The sequence below is a fragment of the Nicotiana tabacum genome, chromosome 6 (assembly GCF_000715075.1).
Source record: "Nicotiana tabacum cultivar K326 chromosome 6, ASM71507v2, whole genome shotgun sequence".
Taxonomy (NCBI): Eukaryota; Viridiplantae; Streptophyta; class Magnoliopsida; order Solanales; family Solanaceae; genus Nicotiana; species Nicotiana tabacum.
The window spans coordinates 56,494,328-56,501,322 of NC_134085.1; the positions used below are offsets into that span (position 1 = coordinate 56,494,328).

At 41.6% G+C, this 6,995-nt stretch overlaps 1 non-coding gene across 1 annotated transcript; it reads right to left on the bottom strand.

Moving 5' to 3' along the window:
• Window positions 1–6,675: 6,675 nt before the first annotated feature.
• LOC142182480 (small nucleolar RNA R71) lies at window positions 6,676–6,782 on the bottom strand. Its single transcript, XR_012711299.1, has one exon. It is a non-coding gene; the product is annotated as a small nucleolar RNA R71 (small nucleolar RNA).
• Between the last annotated feature and the right edge of the window lie 213 nt (window positions 6,783–6,995).

Genomic DNA, 6,995 nt, shown 5'->3' on the forward strand with positions numbered 1-6,995 from the left:
TCGGAAGGTCATGGGATCAATTTCTACCGCTTGCAGAGTTTGCTTATAACAACAGCTACCAGTCGAGTATTCAGATGGCTCTATATGAGGCCTTGTATAGGAGGCGGTGTAGATCTCCGTTGGTTGGTTCGAGCCGAGTGAGGCTAGGCTATTGGGGACAGACTTGGTGCAGGATGCTTTAGAACAGATGAAGGTAATTCAGGAGAGGCTTCGTACAGCGTAGTCGAGGCAAAAGAGATACACCGATTGGAAGGTGCGGGATGTGTCCTACATGGTTGGCGAGAAGGTTTTGTTGAAGGTTTCGCCCATGAAGGGTGTCATGAGATTTGGGAAGAAAGGTAAATTGAGTCCTCGGTTCATTGGACCTTTTGAGGTGCTTCGAAGGATTGGGGAGGTGGCTTATGAGCTTGCTTTGCCACCTAGCTTGTCGAGTGTGCATCCGGTATTTCATGTTTCTATGCTCCAAAGTATATTGGGGATTCATCTCATGTTTTGGATTTAAGCACGGTTCGGTTGGATGGTGATTTGACTTATGATGCGGAGCCAGCAGCTATTTTGGAGCATCATGTTCGAAAGTTGAGATCAAAGGACGATATATCTTCAGTGAAAGTGCATTGGAGAGGTCAGACCATGGAGGAGGCTACCTGGGAGACCGAGCGGGAGATGCGGAGCAGATATCCTCACCTGTTTGACGCTTCAAATATGTTTCTTGACTCATTTGAGGACGAACGTTTGTTTAAGTTGGGGAGGATGTGATGACCCGGTCAGTTGTCTCGCGAGTTTCCGCTCTGTTTTCCCTATTTCTGCTTTTTATTGCTTTGTTTATCGGTTCTATATGTGATCAGGTTGGTTGGCTCGGGTTCAGAAAGGATTTGGTAAGATTTGAGACACTTAGTCTCTTTTGAAGAAGCTTAAGTTGGAAAAGGTCAACCGGATGTTGACTTATGTGTTAGAGGGCTCGGACGTGAGTTTTGATGATTCAGATAGTTTCGGGAGGTGATTTGGGACTTAGGAGCGTGATCGGAATGTATTTTGGAGGTCCGGAGTAGATTTAGGCTTGAATTGGCGAAATTGGATTTTTGGCATTTTCCGGTTGATAGGTGAGATTTTGATATAGGGGTCGGAATGGAATTCCGAGAATTGTAGTAGTTTTGTTATGCCATTTGGGATATGTGTGCAAAATTTTAGGTCATTCGGACGTAGTTTGGTTGGACTTTTGATCAAAAGCGTAATTAGGAAGAATTTGGAAACTTAGGCTTGAATCCGATGTGTTTTGGTTGATTCGATGTTGTTTGAGGTGTTTTTGAAGATTGGTATAAGTTTGAAAAAGGTTATGGGATATGTTTGTACTTTTGGTTGAGGTCTCGGGGGCCTCGAGGTGATTTCGGATGGTTGACGGAGAAGTTTGGAATTTTGGTGAGCTGTAGATTTTCTGCTTCTGGTATTTCCGCACCTGCGGATTGGGGACCGCAGGTGTGATGCCGCAGATGCGAGGTAGAAGGCCGCAAAAGCAGAAAAAGGTGAGGTACGTTGTGACCGCAAAAGCAGTTGGGTAACCGCACCTGCGATGGCGCAAGTGCGGAGATAGCATCGCAGATGCGAAAAGTTGAGAATAAGTGATAAACCGCAGAAGCGGCTCTTGGACCGCAAAAGCGGTACCGCAGGTGCGAAAATGCCTGGGTCAGAATGTATATATTTCTTCCTTCGCGATTTTCAGAGGGTTTCACCATTTTTAAACGCGATTTCTGGAGCTTTGGGCAATTTTGAAGAGAGAATTCAAGGAGACTTCATTGAGGTAAGGATTTTGGACCAAAAAACTCGTCTCTATGGTATTATTTCACGGATTAGAGCTATAATTAATGGAATTTAAGGGTTAAAATTGGGGAAAACTAGGGTTTGGTATTGGAGACCTAGACTTGAGGATTTGAGGGTCCATTTGTGGTCGGATTTTAGTACTTTTGATATGTATGAACTCGTGGGGAGATGAGGAATCTATTGATGTGAATTTTATCGAATTCCAAGACGTGGGCCTGGGGGTCGGATTTTGGTAATTTCGGGATTTAAGTTGTAAATTGATTATTTTCGCTTGGGCTTCGTTCTCTCGGCATATTTTGACACCGTGATTCTGATTTTTGATAGATTCGACGCGAGTAGAGGCCGATTCGAGGGGCAAAGGCGTCGCAGGCTAGAGATTTGACTGGATTAAGGTGAGTAATGATTGTAAATGATGTCCCAAGGGTATGAAACCCCGGATTGGACATCGTTGTTCTATATTAGGGTGACGCACACGCTTGATGACAAGTGTGGGGTCATGAATTGTTGGGGATTGTGACTTAGTCCATCTCGAATGACTATTTTACCGCGTATTTGACTGAAATCTATTTGTGAACACCATGTTTTGGGCTGAATGCCATATTTGGGCCTTGTGCCAACTATTTCAACCCTCAGGGGATTTTTCTTGATATTTTCTCACTGTTTTGACTTTATACTTGAACTCAGTCATGCTATATTCCACTGTTTTCATAACTCAACAGTGATTACTCTGTTTTAACACTTAAATAATCTTTTAAATGACATTTTGGGCTGAGAACCATATTTTACTATTGCCCGAGTGGCTTGTGAGGATTTTAACTGAGTAAGGCCGATGGCCTATGTTGTGAGGAAACACTGATTATGATTATGAGGCCGAGGGCCTGAGATATGTACGCCACGATGTGGCTTGTTGATATAAGGCCGAGAGCGTAGTGATGATGCCACGAGATGGCTTGATATTGCGCTTGGGCCGTAAGGGGCCCCTTTAGGAGTCTGCATACCCCCAGTGAGTGCGGGTACCCATTGTGATGTGAGATATAGCCCGAGGGGCTGGTATTATTCTGAGATATTGCCCGAGGGGCAGATTTGTGGACATTGTGCCCGAGGGGCGAACCTTTATGTGTTTATCTTCCTTATTGCCTGTCATTTACCTGCTTAATTCTTAAAAAGGCCTTTTATTAAGTTTAAATTGAACCGAAGTGATTTTTACATATCTTTACTGATTCACTATTTTACTGGCTTTTTGCTGCTTCATTATATCTTGTAATGTGTCTTACGTGATTTCTTGTTTTTAGTCTTTATTTATGATTATTACTCACTGAGTTGGAGTACTCACTTTACTCCCTGCACCCCGTGTGTAGATTCAGAGGTTGCTAATCCTGCTAGCAAGAGTTGAGAGCTCCCAACAGACTTCGGAGTTCATGAGGTAGCTGCTTGGCGTCCGCAGTCCCGTGTTTCTCCCCCCTTATCTCATTTCTTTTCCCTTATTAGTGGCTTTGTAAAAGCTTTGTAGACTTTTCATACCTGTGTTAGAATTGGTAGATGCTCGTGACTAGTGACACCCCGGTATCGGGCTATGTTGGGTTTTATTTTCGCAAACTGTAATGTTCACTGCTTACTCTTGGATTATTTACTACATTTTATACTTAATTCTTATTGTTTAACTACTTAAAACTGAAATGGGAAAGTGTCGGTTGGCCTTGTCTTCACAAGAGGCGCCATCATGATCGGGTCCGGGTTTAGTGTCGTGACATTAGCATTCTTACAACCTGTTCAAACTTAGTGAATATTTGTAGAGGTGTGAGTTTGTGTTCGAGGGCTAATGTGAGACCCTTCCATAGAGCTTGGAGTTCAGCCTCTAGGCCGGTAGTATGCAGTAAGCCTCTCATATATCCTAGTACCCAGTCACCCCTGCTATTCCTAATGACACCCCCAATTCCTCCTACTCTTGATTTTGGGCATGCAACCCCATCAGTATTGAGCTTGTATGAGCAAGTAGGAGGTGGCTTCCAATTGATGTGGATTTTAGTTGTTTCACCTTTATCCCTGGGTTGCACAACCACATAGTAGTATTTTGTGGCTCTAGCAATGGTTTGTTTAACAGGGAAAAAGTTCTTTTATTCTAAAAAAGTTGTTGTTTCTTGTGAGCCATAGGCCCTAAAAACAGAATGGTAGAAGGGATTTCCAATTGATAGCATTGTTAAAATGCATATTCTTGACCTTGTGCCATATATCCTCCCAGTGTATCATTGAGAACACAAGGTGTGGATGAGAGGTCTTGTTAGTACACTTCAGTGTTATGGACTGCTAAAATGCTCTTGCATTTGAGCATTCAAAGAAGATATGGTTGATATCTTCCACTCTAAAGGAGCATAAATGACATATTGGGCTAACATTTAAGCCTATGTTGTTTAAGTGCTTGGTAGTGGGGTGTCTGTTATGTTGCATCATCCAGGTAAAGAACTTAATCTTGTTTGGGACTCTTAGCTTCCAAATCCAGTTGAAGGTATCATCATGGTTTGGGTTGGAGTTCATCTCAAAGCTAATCAGGTTGTAGGCAGGTTTGGAGCTTGAAAGCCCATTGCCATTGAGGTTCTAGATGAGCTTATCCTCAGAGTTGGTAGAAATAGGGATGGAGGTGGATTGAATAACACACTTAATGTCCCTAGGAATGGGGTAGTGAATAGCATCAAAGTTCCATTCCCCATTGTTGAGGATGGAGTTAATCTTAATGGTCAAGTTATAATTTTGCCAAGGCCCCTGGAGGATTGTGTTGAGGGGTTGCACATTAGGGATTGATAGTAGGCTATAACTGTGTATTTTGGACACTTTTTGCACTCTAAATTGGCTGCACTTTACTAGTGTTTGAGCATTAAATGGTAGTAAATTGTGCTGATTGAGTACTTTATACTTTGCAGGAGCAATTCTGGGCTACAATGAGGTTAATGAGCGTTTTGAGCTAATTTGGAGCGTTGAAGGCCAAGTAAATGCTTGTGGAGTAAATTGGGAGTTTGTTCAAGGATCGAAGGTGGTTAACGCACTTAAAAAGAAGAACGAAGAAAAGTGCAGAAAATTGCCCAGGTGCGCGGCTGCGCACTGGGCCGTACAAGTCAGGTAGAAACTGGCCAAAGTGCGCGACCAGATGCGTGGTCACCTGCCCAAGTGCGCGACCGCACACGTCCTTCCGAGAAAAACTATTCTAGGGCTAAAATTGTAATTCCAGAGGTGACTTTCCCTGACCGATATGAAGCCCAACTCGCCCAAAAAGAGGTTATCTTGGTTTTTAGAAGAACATTGAAGGCAAGAACAGGCAAGGAACAAGATGGAAGATTCGGAAACGAGTGTTTATCTTTCTCCTTCCCCTTTTTATCATTGATGATGAATTTTTATATTGTGATTGTGAAAACAATTATGAGTATCTAAACTCTTTACTCTAGGATTTTATGGAACCTCTTTAAGGATGAAATTTTATTGCATTTAATATAAATTTGCCATTGGATTTTCTCTGCTTGTTCAACTACCTGATTATTGTGGTCGATTGAAGAGCCCTCAATTGGCTATGCCTATTTAGTGTGTATTACTTGGAAAAGGGTACATATTTAGGTAGTTGTTGAACAACACTACTCTTAACATATATGCGGGATCAATACGAAGGGTTTAAAGGTGGTATTAGGAATAACAAAACCTTGGTGTGATCTTAGTGAGCGGTAAACTAATGCTAGCTAGCGCAGTTCAAAAGAATACGTTTAGTAAATTGTTGTATCTGCTCGGAAGAGAATTACGACACCTAAAGTGCTCATGATCGGTAGAGAGTATCTAGGCGAATTTATAGGACACGTAACAGAGAAGATTACGACAAGAGGGGAAATCGTAACCTTAGACCTTTCCAATCTTGTCTACAACAGTTGCTTTGTTAGTAGTAAAATTACATCTTTTTAATTACCTTGTTATTAGTTAGTAAAAACTCAATTCATTATTCAATATTTTTAAAAGTTGATTACTTGGATTCTTGTGAAACTAAAAGTTGTAATTAGTATGTTAATTCCCTGCGGGATTCGACTCCGGACTTATAAACCGGATTATATTTGTAATGACCGCCAAGTCCTTTTTATAAGGCATAGTTGGGCGTGATCACATTTTGGCATCGTTGCTGGGGAATTTAACAACGTTATTAATTGCAACTAAAAGAAGAACTAGAATTCTTAGTGTAGTCAATTTTCTTCATTTGAAATTAAATACATTGAAATTCTAACGTTTTTAGTCTTGGGTGTTACAGGTGCATGCCTAGAAACTCCTCAAGAGCTGGTGAATTGTTCGAAGCAATATCAGATCCTGAGAAAGTTTTTAAGGCACTAAATCATGCAAATATGAAGGACAAACAACAATAGAACTCAACAGAACGAATCGAACTTGACATGGATGACATAATAGAAAATCCAAACAACAGAAATAATGCGAATGACCCGAACAATCAGGGTGTGGCACCTCTTGTGCCAGAAGCAGCCTTGTATGATTGGGCACAACCCACCGTCAAAAATCTGGCAACCGCAATTACAGCCCCTTAGATACAAGTGGAATCATTTCAAATCACAAACAACATGCTACATTTGTTGCAGAACAAGGGACTGTTCTCAAGGTCTTACATTGAAGATCCTCAACAACATCTGAAAATTTTCTATCGATATGTGTCACGCAAAGGCAACCAAATGTGATACCGGAAGCAATAAAGTTGTTGTTGTTTTCATTCTCGGTGACGGGAGAGGCTCAGACTTGGATCAATTCACTCCCATAAACACTATCACTACTTGGGAAGAATTAGTTAAGCAATTTTTGAACAAGTTCTACCTACCCAATAAGACTACCAAACAAGTTGATGAGATATTGAGCTTCAGGCAGAGACCAGCTGAAACATTACAAGAAACGTGGGAAAGGTTCAAAGGTATGCTGGTTAAGTGTCCACATCACGGCATTCCAGATCAGATGTTGGGGTAAAGGTTCTATACGGGATTGACAGATATCTTGAAGGCCAATGTTGATGCTTCAGCATGTGGAGCATTTTTGAGCAAATCATTCAGAGAATGAAATATCTTACACGATAAAATGGCTCAAAACTCAGGATGGATGGCAAGAGACTCTACGATCACTCCTATCATTAACTCAGTAGCTTTGGAATCAAACAACTC